Source organism: Sus scrofa, chromosome 7 (genome assembly GCF_000003025.6).
Source record: "Sus scrofa isolate TJ Tabasco breed Duroc chromosome 7, Sscrofa11.1, whole genome shotgun sequence".
Lineage (NCBI taxonomy): Eukaryota > Metazoa > Chordata > Mammalia > Artiodactyla > Suidae > Sus > Sus scrofa.
The window spans coordinates 36,068,880-36,087,359 of NC_010449.5; the positions used below are offsets into that span (position 1 = coordinate 36,068,880).

The window sequence follows — 18,480 nt, forward strand, 5'->3', positions numbered from 1 at the left end:
TCGAAGGTGACCCCCCAGTGATGGCCATTCTCCAGTGCACATGGGAATCAGACAAGATAATATATGTGTGGCAAGGTCACAGACGTACCCAGAGCATGCTCAGAGTTCGAGAAGCCCTTTTTCCTCCCTTCCTTCCTCCCTCCCTCCTTTCTTCCCTATTTCTTTCTTTCTTTCAATCGTTCCTTCATTCCTTCATTCTTTCTTTCTCTCTCTTTTACTTCTTTTTTTTTTTTTTTTTTTTTTTTGTCTTTTGTTGTTGTTGCTATTTCTTGGGCCGCTCCCACGGCATATGGAGGTTCCCAGGCTAGGGGTCGAATCGGAGCTGTAGCCACCGGCCTACGCCAGAGCCACAGCAACGCGGGATCCGAGCCGCGTCTGCAACCTACACCACAGCTCACGGCAACACCGGATCGTTAACCCACTGAGCAAGGGCAGGGACCGAACCCGCAACCTCATGGTTCCTAGTCGGATTCGTTAACCACTGCGCCACGACGGGAACTCCCCCAGGTCACTTTTTGAGATGAGTTCTAATATCACTCCCGTTTGATAGATCTGCACTCAGGGGGCGGATATGACAGTGGGTGGGTATCAGTCAGGTCCAGTCTGGGAAATAGAAACCACTCAGGATCTGAACTGGAGGAAGTGTAAGGCAAGCAGTGGGTTGCCCAGATGAGGGGGGAGCTGGGAAGCTGAGTACAGGCAACAGCAGGAAGCCAGGGCAGCAGACCCTGGAGATGGAGAGCAGGTGATGAAACCAGACCTGGTTGGGGGGTGGGGGTGGGGCTCCTGAAACACTGTTAGCCTGTTGGGAGGGAGCTAGACCCAAGGAAGGGCAGACTCTTCTGGAAACCACCCCAGAGAGAGACATTCTGGCTTCTCCCTTCCTGCCACCTTCCCGTCTCCAACAGGGCTTCCTACAGCTGATCCCAGAAGATAGTTGAGCTGAGCGGGGAGTCCGAGAAACAGGGCCTTCAGGGCTGAGCCCACCGTATAGAACAGAGCAGGGGAAGAGAGAAATGGGTCTGAGGACCAAGGGGCCCAGGCCTGGACAAGCTATAAAATGGATCCAATGTCGAGTGAGCCTTTGAGTGTCTTCCCCTCTAGAAGGGCAGAGAAGACCTGTACCTTTAACCAGAGCACAGAACAGCGTGTAAAGACCCCAAGGGACAGGCGTATAAGTGAGACTGGAGTTGACGGGTGAGGGCCCGGGTTGCAGGGAGAGGGTGGGAGCGAGGGGTAAGGGATGGATAGACACCCTCAGTGCTGTGTGTTGTGTGGGCGAGGGTCCGACGTGAATTGAGGTCACTTCCCAGACCATGGCAGAAAGCAAAAGAGAGAAGACAACCAGGGGGGGCATTGGTGATGAGATGACAGCCAGTGGCAGCAGAAGAGGCCGAGGAGGAGGCCACAGAGAGGCCATGCCCTGGGATGCTCGGCACTGGTCAGGGTGTGAGACAGGGACAGGGGCGGGGATGGCGGGGGGACAAAGAGGGAGCCAGGATTGTCCAGCGGGGGCAGAAGGGGACGTTGAGGAGGGAGAGGTCCTCATAGCTTTTCAGTCTTTGAAGAGAGTTATCCTGAACATCTCTGATGGGGTCTTTCAAAGAAAATCCTGCCACAAGGATCTGAATGCAAGTGGTTAACTTGGGTCCTGATCCCAGGCAGCAGCGCCAGGGAAGGGAGGCAGCTGGCTCAGGGTGGCTGTTGAGAAGCTGTCATGGAGGGCAAGCAGGGCTCAGCCCCTGGGCACCCCTGGGGCTCTGTGCAAAAGCGGGCCATTCTGACCATAGCGAGGACGCTGGGGAGGCAATCCCCCAGCTCTCAGGGGTCAAGGGCCTGGAGCTGCCTCTACCTTCTCCTTCCAGACACCCAGCCTCTCCTGCCAGCACCCAGCCTGCCCTAAACAGGAGCCATGGCAGGTGCAGACGTGTGGGCCACCAACCACCCTGCTACAGTCCTGATGGCAGGATGTCCTTTAGCTGCCCAGCTAAACATACAACTTCCAGGGAACTCGGATTCCAGGCAGGGTAGGGAGTCAGAGGGTGACAGGGTAGACCTGACTCGAAGATCTGAAAGAAGTCAAGAGAATTCCTTGTCCTGTCCTCCATCCCCACGTAGGCCCGCCATCTCCAGTGCTGAACCCCGGCCCCCAAACTGCAGGAAATCACCAGGCAGGAGATGGAGGCTTGCTGGTGCTTCCAAATTTGAATAAAAACCCAATTCCTGGAGTTCCTGTCATGGTGCAGTGGAAACGAATCCGAGTAGGAACCATGAGGTTGTAGGTTCAATCCCTGGCCTCGCTCAGTGGCTTGAGGATCCGGTGTTGCCATGAGCTGCTATGTAGGTCGAAGATGTGGCTCAGGTCTGGTGTTGCTGTGGCTGTGGTGTGGGCTGGCGGCGGTAGCTCTGATTCGACCCCTAGCCTGGGAATCTCCATATGTCGCAGATCCTAAAAAGACAAAAAAAAAAAAAAAAAAGACACATACACACAAAAATCAAAAGCCAATTCACTTTCCTCTTCCTGCCATCCAGCCCCACTCCTTCCCTGGCACTTGGGCCACCTGTGCCCCAAGTCTGCAACCAAGTTGTCTGGGGCTGAGTCCAGTGGGAGAAGGTCATGGGGTGGAGAGGGCCTCGGGGCTCGGGTCTCCGTCTTCTCTGCACGAGAAAGGGTTTGCTCACAGCCCAGGACCAGGTTCCCTCACCTGCTCCTTTCCTCTCCCCCCTCCTCCCCTCCCAGCCCCCCTTTGTTGCTTCAGAGACCAGGATGCGCTGCCTTTTATCTCTACCTCGAGTATTCCGAGTTCTAATTAAGTTCATTTCAGCCCTCCGATTTGAGAAGCCTTATCAGGAATACTTAACCTGTGCAAATAATATGAGGAGCCAGCCGCCACAGGGCCCGCATGCTAATAGAACTTCACACTGGAAAAGTGGGAACGCAGAGGGACCTGAGAAGCCAGGTCACCATGAAGCTCCTGGGAGGAGGGAAGGAGGGAGGAAGATGCTCGTCCAAGGACAGCAGAGGAACTGGTCTGGGCGCCCTTTGTGAGTCCAAGCCCTGGGCCGCCTGGCAAACAGGATGGCTCCGTTTAATGCGCTGGATGAGGTCAAGAGGTAGCAACTGTCCAGCGCTGCCCACTGGCCTGGCCCAGCTTCAAGGGCTATGCTCTGCCCCCCACCCAGACCTGGCTTCTTGGGGTGTGTCTGGTGGGCAGGGAGGGAGGCCCAAAGATGACTCTGGGGCAGAGACTTCTGAGGATGCTCAGAGGAGGCCAGGAGAGAAGGAAAGGACACCAGCCTAGGAAGGGCAATCTTTCCTTTGCTAGTAACTGGCTCAGGCATGTCGCCCCCTTTGTGGCCTCAGCGTTCATGCAAGGGTTGGACAGGCTCAGGGCTTTGGCCTGCATCGTGTGGAGTCCCTTGTTCTCAGGCCTCAGGACCTCCTATCCCTATACCTCTTCAGCCAAAGCCACTGCAGTTTATCTGTTGTCTTTTGGAATGTTTGTGGCAAACAAAAGATTTTGTATCTAAAAATTAGTGCAAAGCATGGAGTTAAGCATTTCCTTTGCTTCTTTCCAAGTCTGACAATCTCAGCTTCCCAAATCTGAACAAAAGGACCCTGGTTTCAGGGTCTCTCCCTGTTCCCAGAGCCATGAGATGCGAATATATTACATTTTACTTCTCAGTAATGTTTCCCTGGGGTCTGGGCAGATGATTCTGAGCAGAGCAAGTTTCCCAGAGACCTTGGCTGAGCTGGTACAGATGAGCTGGGAGAGCTGGGGGACATTCCTAAGAGACTGTCCTTGAGAGGGATCATGGCCGGGGGGCCCTAGAACCCACATGCCGGAGCCATATCCAAGGACAACCTGAACCTGTGCCTGATGAGGGGCTGCAGAGTAGAGGCAAATGATGCAGGTGGGGTAATCCGGGAAGGCTTCCTAGAAGAAAGGGGCAATCCACTAAACTGGGAAAGAGTCCAGAGAGAGGGGGTAGCATGTCCAGAAGGCGCCCTGCTCCAGAAGATCCTCTTATCCTGAAAAAGATGAGAAGCAAGACGAGGCAGCCTTGGCACACCCGAGACAGGTGAATTCTCCCCATTCTCAGCGGAGCTGCATCCAGACTTCTCTGAGATCTGAGGCTGGTCTGAGAGGCTGCGTGTTGCTTCTTCTCTGTACGAATGTGAAGGGGAAATGCATTTTAAAAAGGGTCAATCTGTCAATTGCCTTTACTTAATAAGCCCCGAGAGACAAATAAGCTTTGCTGAAGGTAAGCAGAGAAGGAAAGGGCATGAGGACACGGCTGCCCAGGAAAGGGAGGAAATGGGGCGGCCAGGATCCAACAGCTCAGATGGAGGCTGAAGTTTGACCCCCACCCGCCCCCCCAAGAGTGGAATCCAAGTCTTCACTCATTTTTTCCTTTAGGATACCCAACATTGCATGACGGCAAAATGTTAGACATACAGAAAAGATGAACTGTGGACACCATATAGCCACCACCTTGATTCTACACCTAGCATTTTTCTCCACTTTTTATTCCACATATCTTTCATCTATTTATCCCTTATCCATCCAAGTGTGGAGCGAGAGAGGCCAAGAGGATGAGGGTAGAGAGCCATGCTGTGTGCCCCTCTCTATCAGCTCCCCACCTGCATCTGCTGTCTGCACCCCAAGAGGTTGCTCTGTGTGGGACCATGCACTGGGCTCCCCATTCCCTGGCTTCCAATTGGGTTTGGCCAATGAAGAGCACCAGCTAGAGAGACGTCCCACTGTGCTGCAGCAGTTTAAGGATTTGACCTTGTCTCTGAAGTGGTACTGGTTTTATCCCCAGCCCGGCACAGTGGGTTAAGGATACAGGGTAGGTCACAGCTGTGGCTTGAATTGGAGTCCTGGCCTGGGAACTTCCACACTCCAAGTGTGCAGCACAACCATAAAAAACAAAAACAAAAACAAACAGCAAGAGATCAGAGGAGGGAGAAGATGAGGGTGCTCTTTTCCCAGCCCCCACCTAGTGGGGTCATAGCTCCTGCCAAGCGGTCCTTTCCACATAGCTTGCTCTGCTTCTGTGTTCAGGTGACTGTGACCTCCTGCTGGCCCTTCAGATCTAGGAGTGGGATGGCCCAGCAGCTGTCACTAGCCCAGGGCACTGTACCATCCCTTGTGGTTTCTTTGCATCCTGTCCTCACTTCTTTTTTTTTTTTTTTGCCATTTCTTGGGCGGCTCCCGAGGCATATGGAGGTTCCCAGGCTAGGGGTCGAATCGGAGCCGTGGCCACCGGCCTACGCCAGAGCCACAGCAATGCGGGATCCGAGCTGTGCCTGCAACCTACACCACAGCTCATGGCAACACCGGATCCTTAACCCACTGAGCAAGGCCAGGGATTGAACCCGCAACCTCATGGTTCTTAGTTGAATTCGTTAACCACTGCGCCACGACGGGAACTCCTGTCCTCACTTCTGAAGTGAGGACACCAGTTGGAATGTGACATCTATTTCCTGCCTGGACCCTGGCAGTGATCTGAGTTTCTGCTTCATTCTGGAGCTCCCGGGTCTTGGGGCGCTGAATCCACTCATATTCTCATTCTGGCTCCATTCCCGAGACCATGCCCGCTCCATCTCTCCGAGGCATTATTTCCAAGCTTCAGAGTCTGCTCTTTGAATTTGTACCTGGCAGCTCACTTCTTTGTGAGTCTGTCCCTCACTTTACAGATGCAGACGCAACTTGGTCACATTAAAGAATAAACACAATGCCTGTGCTTAACTGCTGAAAATACAGCTTTTCTTCTGAAATTCCTAGGTGCAGGCTGTGCTGAGCTGAACCAGGTTGATCTAGAAATTAAATAAGGATTAAGAAGTTGGAAGGTGCCTGCTAATCCAGCAGCCAGACAAACCTGTGCAAATTCATCTTGCTTCCTTTTCTACAATGTGAATTTTTTTTAAAAAAATCAAGCAACCGGCACTTTTGTTAATTAGAAAATCAGCACAAGGTGGACCAGTCAGGTAAACACATGGGAGGAGGGAGGGAGGGAAGGGAACTCAGAGTAGGGGGTGGGGGAAGGTGCATCAAGATCCCTGTTAATTTCAGACCCATGTGCCTTGGAGTCTTAACTTGCACATGTGCCCTGAACCCTGCACCCTCTCAATGAGTCTGGATTTCAAGCCTCTCCAAAGCTGATCTCTCTGGTTGGAGTCCCCATGATTAGAAAGTCAGGGTCCAACTGTTCAGCACAGGGAACTATACCCACTCTCTCGGGACAGAACGTGATGGAAGCCAGTCTGAGAAAAAGAATATATATATGTGTATGACTGGGTCACTATGCTGTACAGCAGAAATTGGCACAACATTGTAAATCAACTATAGCTTAATGAAAAAAGTAAAAATGTGTCACAACATTGTAAATCAACTATAATTTGATAAAACTTTAAAAAAATAATTTTTAAAAAATTCAGGGTCAATGGCCGGCATTATCTTCTTCTCAACTCACGTCCCAGGAAGACTATATATGCGAGACAAGAAAGCATGGCGGGGGCGGTAGGAATCACCTGGGATCCACTCCACTTTGCCACGGAAAGCCTGTGTGATCTCAGGCAAGTGGCCCTACCTCTCTTGAGCCTCAGCTTTCTCCTCTTGTGAAATGAGGAGATCATGGGGCTAGTGTGAAGAGAAGGAAAGTGATCTAACGATCTGGCCTGTGGCAACTTAAACATTTCAAGTCCCAGAGTTCCCTGGTGGTGCAGTGGGCTAAGGACCTGGCAACATCCCTTTTGGCTCAGTTTCAGTCCCTGGCCCCAAATTTCCAAGTGATGTGGATGTGACCAAAAAGGAAAACAATTTTTTTTCTAATTTTTAAAAATTAGAAAAAAAACTCCAAGTCTCCTCCTTTATTTTCCATCCTCCTTCAAAAATAAAACGATTCTTGGGGTTTCCCCCATCCATCTAATTGCAATAGTGTCTGCATTAAACATCCATTTCCCCTTCAGTCTCTGCTACCTCCCTTCTGCTGTTTTCTGTCCTTCAGCACCTCCTTTAGGGATTTGCTTTCCCCAGATTCCATCTGCTTTTCGTGGGGCTGTCAACCCTAGGGCCGCCATCCCAGTGCACCACCAAAGCACAGCAATTAGATCCCGATGCATGAAAGTCACCCAATCAGAGCCTCTCCTGAATTTCCTCTTTCCTGGTAGCAGCTGTCAGCTGCATCCTCCATGTGTGTGGACCCTGAGGACAGGCAGAGAAGGGGAAAGTCTCGGGCACTGAAACCCAAACCAGTCACCACGGTCCCCAGAGCTTTCTCTTCCTCTAACTAGTTCCCATCAGCCTGTTTGTACCTGAGATCATCAGAGCTGGTTTCCAATGCTTACAGCCAAAATCTTTTTTGGGGGAGGAGGGAGGCTTTTTCAGGGACAGCATGTGGAAGTTCCCAGGCGAGGGGTCGCGAATTGCATCTGCAGCTACCAGCCTACGCCACAGCCACATCAACGCAGGATCTGAGCCGAGTCTTTGACCGTCATCACAGCTCACGGCAATGCTGGGTCCTTAACCCACTGAGCGGGGCCAAGGTTCGAATCTGCATCGTCATGGACACTAGTCGGGTTCATTAGTGCTGAGCCACAATGGGAACTCCCTGCATTGGCTTCTTAATTAGTCTTCTCCCTTCTCCCCTCTAACCAGTGCATCAATCTTCCTAGTGCCCAGCATATACAGAAAACCTCCACTCACTGGAGTTCCCCAATTGATCCCTGCTAGACAGCAGCCATGGGAGCCCCCTCACCCTCCCCCACACCCACGCCTTCTTTTCATAGGTGCTCATGCTGTTTTCCCTGCCTGGAGGATCTGGCTTCTCTCTCTTGCCATCCACATCATACACCTTTCACAAATCTCTGTGCTCAACCTCTGCCTTTGCAGATCTCCTTTAATTAAACTCTCCCCGCAGTAAGTCCTCCTGCCTCTGAGTTCTCCTTGCGGCAATCCATTGATTATATTTAAGCTCAGAACTGTTTTCCAGATATTTCCTAATTGCTGCAGTTCCTTCCAGGTCACTGAGCTTTTTCAAATACATGATCTGATTTGATCCTAAAAACTTTACAAGGAAGTCGGGGCAAGTATTTTAAGGAATAACTCATCGTAAGGATCAGAAACCCATCAAGTTAGTGTAAGTCGAGGGGCTTCATTGTGCAGAGGCAGGTGAGGAGATTGGATCCCCCTTCAGGGGGTACAGGCTGGTCTAGGGGGCCTGGAAAGGGGTCCAGAAATCTTCCTCTTTCTTATCTCTGGGCCTGTCTTCCCGCTGTCCACTGGCTCCTCTTCCCCCGCTGCAAGCCAGCCTCCTCAGAAAAGGGCTCCAAAAATTCCGTGTCCGCGCACCTCTGAGGTGCCACAGGCCAATTCTAGCCTCAGTTCTCACCTTGTCACTCCAGGTCCCAGCACCAGCTAAATAGATCCAGTCTCATCTCATTGTCTCTGCAAATTCTCAAGAGAACTACTCTTGTTGGTTGTTGGCCAGCCAGTCCGGTGGCTGCTGTTAGACACTCGCCAGGCCCCTGCACGAGCAGCTGCGGGACAGTCACACTGCCCAGCCCCCAACCAGCAAGCCCTGGGGAAGGGCGGGGCGGGGGGGGGGTTGAACAAGGAAAAGTAACAGAGTAAAAGGATACAGATGTCATCTGTGTACAAGTCCCCGCCATGGTGCTTCCTGGCTGGTGACCTTGGAAAGCCCTACCACCATCTCCTAAGGTCTCCGTTGCTTCATCTTAAAAAGAGGATGATAATAATAGCATCAGCAGTACAGGATCACTGTGACATAAAGCACATAGCCCAGGGCCTGGCACGTGGGAGGGGCTCAACAGTATTAGCTGCTCATGCCTACTCCAGTAGAAATGGTTCCTCTTTTCATTTTACTGCTATTGAAGGTGGCCTAGAGTCCTCAGTCAGTCATTACGTGGGGCCCAGAGGTGAATCAGAACCCCCAGGGCAGGCCCTCCAGAAATCCATCATTTTATTTTTATATTTTTTGTCTTTTTGTCTTTTTAGGGCCACACTTGTGGCATATGGAGGTTCCCAGGCTGGGGGTCTCATCAGAGCTGTCGCTGCCAGCCTATGCCACAGCCACAGTAATGTGGGATCCAAGCCGCGTCTGTGACCTACACCACAGCTCACGGCAACGCCGGATCCTTAACCCCCTGATCTAGGCCAGGGATCGAACCCACAACCTCATGGTTCCTAGTCGGATTTGTTTCCGCTGTGCCACGATGGGAACTCTAAGGAATCCTTCTTGAAAGAGCTGCCTCCCGTGATCCTGTGCAGCTTGCTCTAATCCAACTCCTTCAATTTAGGATGGGGACCAAGCCCCAGGAAGGCGGAAAGGCCATTCCCAGGTCACACAGGAGCTGGTAGCTGGACCCAGAACCCTGACTTCCTGTGGCATAAACTGCAGATGCAGTTCCCAGGCGTGGGGTCTGCTAACTTCCCTCTCCGGGTCCTGAGGGGTAGCCCCACGCTTCAGTGCCAGGACTCTGGGCTCAGCATTTCCAGGTTGGCACCCAAGCTCTTCTCTCACCAGCTGTGTGACTTCCAGGAGGCAGATTTTGAGTCTCAGTTTCCTTATGTATAAAATAGCCCAACATCACCCATCTCGTTGGAGTTGTGAGGCGTAAATGAATTATGACATAGGAAATTACTAGAACAGGGCTTGACACAAAGCTTTAACTATCAGGTTTTATATTTGATTGGAGCACATATATGTCCTAGGTCTCTTTTGGACCGTGAGCTAGTAGGGACAGACACTGAAATAAGATACTCTTTGACAAAGTGTTTATAAAATCACAGATACGTAAGGGATAACACACATATCCGGAATAAACTATGGGACCCCGCTTCTGAATACAAGCTTTCAGTGGGGCCACAAATAACCACAAATATGCAGAATGGTGCCTTCATGCCAAATAAATGTACTTCATAGAGGAATATGAAGAAATTCACTGCACACACAGACACTTGACCAAGAAATTATTAGAGGCAGGGCAGTGTCTCTCCTCAGACTGGGGCTCCCTGAGGACAGGGCTGTGTCTCCCCTCAGACTGGGGTCCCTAAGGACAGGGCTGTGTCTCCCCTCAGACTGGGGCTCCCTGAGGCAGGACTGTGTTTCTCTTCAGACTGGGGTCTCTGAGGACAGGGCAGTGTCTCCCCTCAGACTGGGGTTCCTGAAGGCAGGGCTGTGTCTCCCCTCAGACTGGGGCTCCCTGAGGACAGGGCAGTGTCTCCCCTCAGACTGGGGCTCCCTGAGGCAGGACTGTGTCTCTCTTCAGACTGGGGCTCCCCGAGACAGGGCTGTGTCTCCCCTCAGACCGGGGTCTCTGAGGACAGGGCAGTGTCTCCCCTCAGACTGGGGTTCCTGAAGGCAGGGCTGTGTCTCCCCTCAGACTGGGGTCCCTAAGGACAGGGCAGTGTCTCCCCTCAGACTGGGGCTCCCCGAGGCAGGACTGTGTCTCCCCTCAGACTGGGGTCTCTGAGGCAGGGCCGTGTCTCCCTTCAGACTGGGGATCCCCGAGGCAGGGCAGTGTCTCCCCTCAGATTGGGGTTCCCTGAGGTAGGGCTAGGTCTCCCCTGAGACCGGGGCTCCCTGAGGACAAAGCTGTATCTCCCCTCAGACTGGGGTTCCCTGAGTCAGGGCTGGGTCTCCCCTGAGACCGGGGCTCCCTGTGTTTATAGACCATCTCTTAACATCCAACTTGGAGCAGGGCTGGCCTCTGGACACCCCCTGCCCCTTCACTCCTGACCCTCAGTGCTGGCCAAGGCTTCCACTGCCCAGGAACCTGGCCCCTTCTCAACCACAAACACTCGGGGCTGATGGGGTTTCTCTACCCCACCCCCTGCCCCTCTAATCGTTCCATGCCATGTTTCATGTATTTTAATGAGTGCTTTATGTTTTACCCCTAAATCTCAAGGCAAGCTAGCAAAAGGCCCTCTTTAGAAAGTGGAATCAATCAATAAAATCTCCCCAGGCAGATGATAGCCAGGAACCTGGAGATAACTCATATTAATCTGTCACTCAGCCACTACCATTCTGTCCTCTGGGTCAGCCCTAAGGACATGTGCCTGCGGTCTCCCCCGCAGTCCCTTCTGCCGCCCACTCCTGGCCCCCGAGGGGCACTACTCCCCCAAAGGTAGAACCCTGATGCTCATCACACTCCCCAGATTCTTTCCTTTAAGACACATGTTCCCGGCTGGCTTCGTTCAAGGGCTCTGGTGGCCACTGTGCCACGGCACCCCTCCACCGGCGGGCAGTTACCCTCGCCTGGAGAATCTGTGGAACACACAGACGCCCAGACTCCTCTGCCAAGGTCAGGTTCCATTGATCTGAAGGGAGGCCTTGGCATTACTGATACCTGTAACTCCGCCGGTCAGCCTGTCTTGCAGCCAAATGCAGACCAGGCCTCTGGAAGCTCAGAGCTGGACTCAAAGCCGCTCTCGCGGAAGGCACGCTTACCTGCCCCAGTGAACCGTGGGCTCGGTGAGACTGGGACCCCCTCCGTCTTATTTCTCCCAGTGTCCCCAGTGGGTAAGTGGGCTGCCTGGTACACAGCAGCTGCCCCAGGGATATTTTTGGTAGAAGCTGAGTCACCCCTTTCCACGGCACCCTCTACTCCTCACCTTCATTTCTTTCTTTCTTTCTTCCTTCCTTCCCTCCTTCCCTCTTTCCTGTCTTTCTGTCTTTTCTTTTTAGGGCCGTCCCTGTGTATATGGAAGTTCCAGGGCCAGGAGTGGTATCGGAGCTACCGCGGCAGGCCTACGCCACAGCCACAGCCAAGCCAGATCCGAGCTGCATCTGCAACTTACACCTCAGCTTGCGCCAACACTGGATCCCTAACCCACTGAGCAAGGCCAGGGATCGAACCTGCGTCCTCATGAATACGAGTTGGGGTCTTAACCCACTGAGTCCCAAGGGCAACTCCACACTCCTCTCGTTTCCAGTGTAGGTCCTGCCACTTACTAGCTGGGTGGTCTTGAGCAAGTTGACCTATCTTTCTAAGCCTCAATTTCCATGTCTTTATTTATTTATTTTTGGCCATCCCCACGGCATGCAGAAGTTCCCAGGCCAAGGATCGAACCCACGCCAGAGCAGTGACAAAGCTGGATCCCTTTTAACTGCTAGGCAACCAGTGAACTCCTGAATTTCCACAGCTTTAAGATGAGGATTATGTCAGTAATCTACCCATGACATGGTCCTAAGGATTAAGAGAGAATTTATTTTCCCCAGGGCCAGGCACCTAGTAAGCACTCGGCAAGCCTCAGTGGTCAGTACTGACCACATCCACTAGTTCATGGGAGTCCCTCTCTCCCCTGTCCTGCTCAGGAGATTTTTGGGCTGAAGTCACTCCCAGGGAGGGCAAGAGTGAGGTCAGCAGGAGCTCTGAGAGACCCAGAAGTGCAGAGATGGGTTTTTGCTTTTGCTGACTTACTCTGTGACCCTGAGCTTGTCTCTGGACCTCTCTGAGCCCCTGACCCCCACCAGCTGCCCTCTCTCTACCCCACCCGGGCAAATCTGTGGCTCTCTGGTTGAGGAGGTCACTTTGATGACCACAGTAGCTGCCCTTGACACGTCCATGCAGGGTCTGACCCACATCAGCCAGCCCTGGATGCTCTGTGGATGGAAGCGAAGTGCACAAATGCAGCTGCGGAGAGAAAAGCCCTTGGAGAATTCCTCCTCTAAGAGAGCAGAAGCACAGTCCCCCAGACACAGTCTGCAGAGCCAGTCAGACCTGCGGGCCTTCTCTCTGTCCCATCAGCTCTGGGAGGAGGATAGAGGCCATGGGGGTCATTTCTGCTAATCATGACCTGACTGGCATGTCACCTATGATGGGGTGTCTCACCTGGATGGGAAAACAGACTATTGGTCGGAGGCACCTTCCCCAGGAACTGACTGGGCTGGAAGAAATGTGAATTCCTAGGACAGGCTCAGGTGGAGAGGGTGACGGGGAAAACTTTGCTGATCCCGGAGGTGGGGAAACAAGGAAGTGAGCTCCGTCCTTTTTAATAAACCACCTCAACGCAGAACGTACGTGCTTCCTGCTCGCGAGCCTGCTGCAATCATCCCACTTAGAACTGCCAAGAGCCACGAGCCACCCGTGGTGCAGAATCACACACTCCCATCTAAGAGGTGGGGCAGTTTATTTCCAGCCCCGAGGCCATGCCTTGCTAATAGGCAGCTAATCCAGGGGCCAGCACGACAGCTCGGAATCAGAAAGAACGCAGATCCAAGCCCAGTAAGTGCTGATTTCCAGCCGGGCAACCATGGACAATTTACTTTTACCTCTCTGAGCCTCTATTTGCTCATCTGTAAAATGGGGACAAGAAGACCTCCTTCCTAGGATGGCCAACGAGACGGAATTAAATAATCCCTTGTGGGCTTAGTCAAGTGCCTTGTCGCAGGACGAGCTCAGTAAATGAGTGATTGGGATGACAATGATGACAAGCCCCCATTGGGCTTCAGCATCTTGAGGGTAGGACCAGGTCTTAGAGCCCTTAAATTCCCTTGGCACCCAGCTAAGGTCAAAGAAGGTCAAAGAAGCCTGGAAGGTGTGTGGAGCTGGGGCGAGGGGCCTGACTCCCTGCACGCTCCCCCCTGTCAGGCCGTATACACCCCTGCCGATTCCTTCTCCCCAAAGCCGTAATTAATACCTGCCTCTTCCACCCCAGTCCTCGGTCACGTCGCCCCCTAGGCAAGGAGGACGCATGCTGGCCCTTTGCCATGGAAGGCCCTGGAGAGATGCCAGGGTGGGCTGTGGGGGATGTGTTGTTACCTTGGCAAAAAGGGCCATAATTAACCCGCAGCCTTCTCCTCTCATTAAGCCTTCACGTTTATACCTGAATTAACTTTTCACATCCAGTTAAGGTGCGTGGGAGCTTCTGTCCGCCACCGGCGTGACAAGCACAGCTGTGACTGTTGGAGGAAGTGGGGGCTGTGGTGACCCACCGCCCAGAGTGGGAGGGATCCTGAGCTTTGGGTGGGTATGGGGGAGGTCTCGTGAGTTTGCCAGCTCTGCCCTTTCCCCCGGGGCCCAAGCCGGCAAGGGGCATCTGGAAGGACAGGAGGGCGCTACCTCCAGCCCAGGGGACAGCCAGAGCACCAGGCCCATGTGGCAATGTGGGCCTGCGTTGACCTTTCTTCCCATCTCTCCTGCTGAAACAGACCCTGGCCTCCCTCCAGGCTCAGATTTTGCCAGGCCTGGTGGAGGCAGGAATACACCCATTCCAAAGAGAGGGGCTTATTAAGTGTCCCCCTCCAGCCTGAGTTAGGACCTAGTGCAGCAGACACCCATGGTGCGCACGCCTGCACCCACAGACAGGTGTGGCTGGAGGCCTCCCCAGGCTCTGGTGTTTTCCAAAGGGGACCTGCCTATCTTAACTCCCTGGACTCCTGCTCATTCAATTGCCTGCATTTTCAGGGCACCCTTCTGGGGTAAAGAGTCAGCCACCTCCACTCTGGGAGCTGGGCCCTGTCAGGCCATCGTTTTTCAGAGGCGGAGAATAGGAGGCCACCCTGCTTACCCGGTGTTGTGACATGAGAGGAGGAGTTAACGTCCCCACAAACGGACACTGTAGGATGGCCCTCCTCCTCCCCCTATGCTCCCTCTCCAACCTAGTTCAGGACACTCAGGCCTTCTCAATAAGCAGCTCTCCCCACCCCCAGCCCTGTGCTGGGGCCTTAAAGATGTTTGGTTAAAGGAGAAAAGAGGAGGTGCCCACCCAAGTGTCTGAATAAATAAAGTAAATAAATAAATAAAATTAAGGGAGTTCCTACCGTGGTGCAGTGGGTTAATGATCCCGTCTGTCTCTGCAACGATGCCAGTTTGATCTCTGGCCCCATGAAGTATGTTACGTATCTGACGTTGCCTCAGCTGTGGTGTAGGTGGCAGATGCGGCTCAGATTCAGTCCCTGGTCTGGGAACTTCCACATATCACGGGTGTGACCGAAAATAAATAAATAAATAAATAACCCATAATAAAGAAAGAAAGTAAAAAAGAAAAAGTTTCAATAAAGTACACACCTCGTTTTACTGTGCTTTGCTTTCTTGGGCTTAGCAAATGTTCACTTTTTTTTCTTTTTTGTTTTTTTAGGGCCGCACCCAAGGCATATGGAGGTTCCCAGGCTACGGGTCGAATCGGAGCCACAGCTGCCGGGCTACCCCACAGCCACAGCAACTCGGGATCTGAGCCACGTCTGTGACCTACACCACAGCTCACGGCAATGCCAGATCCTTCACCCACCGAGTGAGGCCAGGGCTCGAACCTGCAACCTCATGGTTCCTAGTCCGATTTGTTTCTGCTGCACTGCAACCAAACTCCAAAAGTTCACTTTTTTACAAACAAGCTTTGTGGCAGCCCTGCCATTGTCTGAGGATGGTTACTGTTTCTTAGCAATGACAGTATTTTGAAATTAAGGTCCATACATTGTTTTTTAGATATAGTGCTATTGCACACCCAATAGACTACAGTATAGTCGAATCATAATTTTCTATGCAGAAACCCAAAGATTGATATGACTCGCTTTATTGCAATATTCACTTTATTGCCATATTCGCTTTATGGCGGTAGTCTGGAACCGATCCCGAAATATCTCTGAGGTGTGCCTGTGTTTGCTTCATGATCTTTGTCCTCCAGTGGCTTAAAGTCTAGTGGGTGAGACAGGACAGACAACATACGTAGCCCTGGTTAGCACGTGGGGATGACGAATGCTCAGCTATGGTGAATGGTTGTTTGCCAGGATGAGTGTTCAGGACTCAAATCACACCCTCACAGGAGGGAAGCTATTGTGGGCCGGTTCTGACTCATCAGAGATTTCTCAGGGGAGGCAAGGTTTGGACCAAGCCTCCTTCGTGAGAGCCTCTTTGCCAGGCTGTGAGCTAAGTGCGTGACGCCCGTCTCACTTCGTCTCATCTAATCCTTACCACCAGCCCATGATCTGGGTGTTATAATTATCACTCCCGTCTTAGAGATGAGCAGAGAGCTCAGGGGGCACAGGGAACTGCCAAGGTCACCGTGCCAGTAAGAAGAATTTTTGTTTGGTTGGTTGGTTGGTTTTTTTTTTTTTTTTTTTGCTTTTTAGGGTCGCACCTGCAGCATATGAAAGTTCCCAGGCTAGGGGTCAAATCATAGCTACGGTTGCTGGCCTACACCACAGTCACTGTCACAACAACACAGGATCCATACCACATCTGCGACCTATACCACAGTTCACGGCAATGCCAGATCGCTGACCCCACTGCGCGAGGCCAGGGATCAAACCTGTACGCTCATGGATACTAGTCAGATTCTTTCCCACTGCGCCACAATGGGAACTCCCCAGTAAGATTTTAAGCTGGGCCTGTTGGACTCCTGAGCCCTGGCTCTGGATCTTAATTAATGCCTTATGGCCTCATCCAACTTCCAATGCACGTAAAATTTCAGAGGAGATGGGCTAAGATCCAGGGCATTCCTAGAAAGGCAGAGCACCAAGAAGAGGGAAGGTGTCAACAGGTCTAAGCCTGCTTGGAAGGAATCTCCAATCCAGTGGTAAGACCTTGACTCTCTTTTCTGAGAGATGTGTGCTACTGTCCGCAGCCCTAGGAGCTCGTAGGATGGGATATCTTTGGGGTTCTTTGATTTCCCAGGACCCTCTCTGGGAAACTTAGACTACTTTGGGGTAAGATCTCCTTTCCCTTGTCCACTCCCTGTCCCCAAGAACTTTAGGGCATTGAAGGTTTTAGAGACTCTGGGACACAGCTGATCCAATATGTTCTACTCAATTCAGATCAATAAACATTTATGTGCCAGACACAAAGTGCTAGGAAGGGTTAAGGGGCGAGCCTTGCCATTAGGAAGATTATAGTCTAGCGGGAGTGATAGACACAAAGAAAAAACATCAATAGGAATGATAAGTGCAGGGATAGAAAGCATAGTCCTCACACTTGAGACACGAACCCTGGAGGAAAGGACACAGGAGTCAAGCCTTGAGGGCTGAGCAGGTGATGGGGTGGGGAGGGGAGAGAATGGTACCCCAGGTTAGAGGAAATCACTTAGGCCAGGTCATGGATGTGGGAAACAGGACATTTTGTGCCTGAATTGATAAACCAATCAATTTGTTAGAGCATGACCTCGGAGACAGGGAGTGCATGAGAGGAGGCTGAAGAGGTAGGCAGGGATGAAGCCATAAAGGTTTTATGAGGAGTTCCCATTGTGCCAGGGCAGAAACAAATCCAACTAATATCCATGAGGATTCGGGTTCCATCCCTGGCCTTGCTCAGTGGGTCAGAGATCTGGCTTTGCCATGAGCTATGCTGTAGGTTGGGCAGACATTACTCGGATCCATTGCTGTGGCTGTGGCTGCGGCTGTGGCTAGCAACTGTAGCTCTGATTTGACCCCTAGCCTGGAAACTTCCAAATGCTTCAGGGCAGCTCTAAAAAGCAAAAACAACAACAACAAAAAAAGGTTTTGTGAGCCTGGATCAGGAGCTTGGACTCAATCCTTCAGAAGACTGGAGAGTCAGCAGAGTCTAACCTAGTTCACATTTTAGAAACATAACCCTGGCTAAAAGGAAGGCAGAGGCTTTCACTGGGCAAGACTGAGAACTTGGAGGCTGAGAAGGAGGAGACTGCTGCATTTAACTCCAGATAGGATGAGGTCTCTGATCAAAGCACAGGGATTACGGTTGGAAAAGAAAGGACTGGGTCAAGAAACGCTTAAGAAGGGAGAGAGATGGAAAATCCCAGGGAGCAAGAAGGAAGAGCCCAAGGGCAGCTGACTTGGGTGATGGAACAGGTGGTGTTGCCTTTCACTGAGATCTGGAACACAGGGAGAGGAGAGAGTTAGTGAGGGCAAATAATGAGTTAGTTGGGTTTTGTTGGGCTGCTGATGCTCAAGTGACATCCAGATGGATGCTTCCAGGAGGTACCTGGAATCAAACTCAGGCAAAAGACTGGAGATATAACTTTGGGAGACCTCAGCAAAGTGATGGGGTTAAACCAAGAGAGTGGATGAGCTCCGCTATAGAGATCATGTCAAGAGAAAAGAGGAAACATCCATAAGCAGAACCCCCGGGAACAGCCATGCTCAGGAGCTGTCCAGATGAGGAAACATCTGGATGGGAGATGAAGCAGACATGGCCAGAAAGTTGGAATCCGAGGGAGCAGAGGGGATCAAGGAAGAAGGTTCCCCAATGTCAAATGTAGACAAGAGGTCGAGAAAGATCAAGACTGAGAAGAGTCCACCAGACTTGGCAAAGTGGAGGTCAAAGTGGAGGTTACAGGATCCTGGCAGGAGAGAGATGGCAGACTTAAGTTGGGAAATTTCAGGAGAATCTAATAAAGGGTCTTGACAACAGTAGGGCATGGCATCAGGAAAGCCTTGGGAGGATGCCGTGCCCTGGCAGGGGTAGCAGGGGTTGGTATGTGCAGTTACCACCTTGAGCAAAGGGACAAAAAAGAGTGAAGAGTCAGCAAACCTGGAGGC

At 52.0% G+C, this 18,480-nt stretch overlaps 1 long non-coding RNA gene across 1 annotated transcript; it reads right to left on the minus strand.

The window, feature by feature from the left end:
- LOC110261524 lies at window positions 3,662–14,922 on the minus strand. Its single transcript, XR_002345715.1, has 2 exons — window positions 14,794–14,922; window positions 3,662–4,169 (listed from the first exon to the last, which is right to left on the minus strand). It is a non-coding gene; the product is annotated as an uncharacterized LOC110261524 (long non-coding RNA).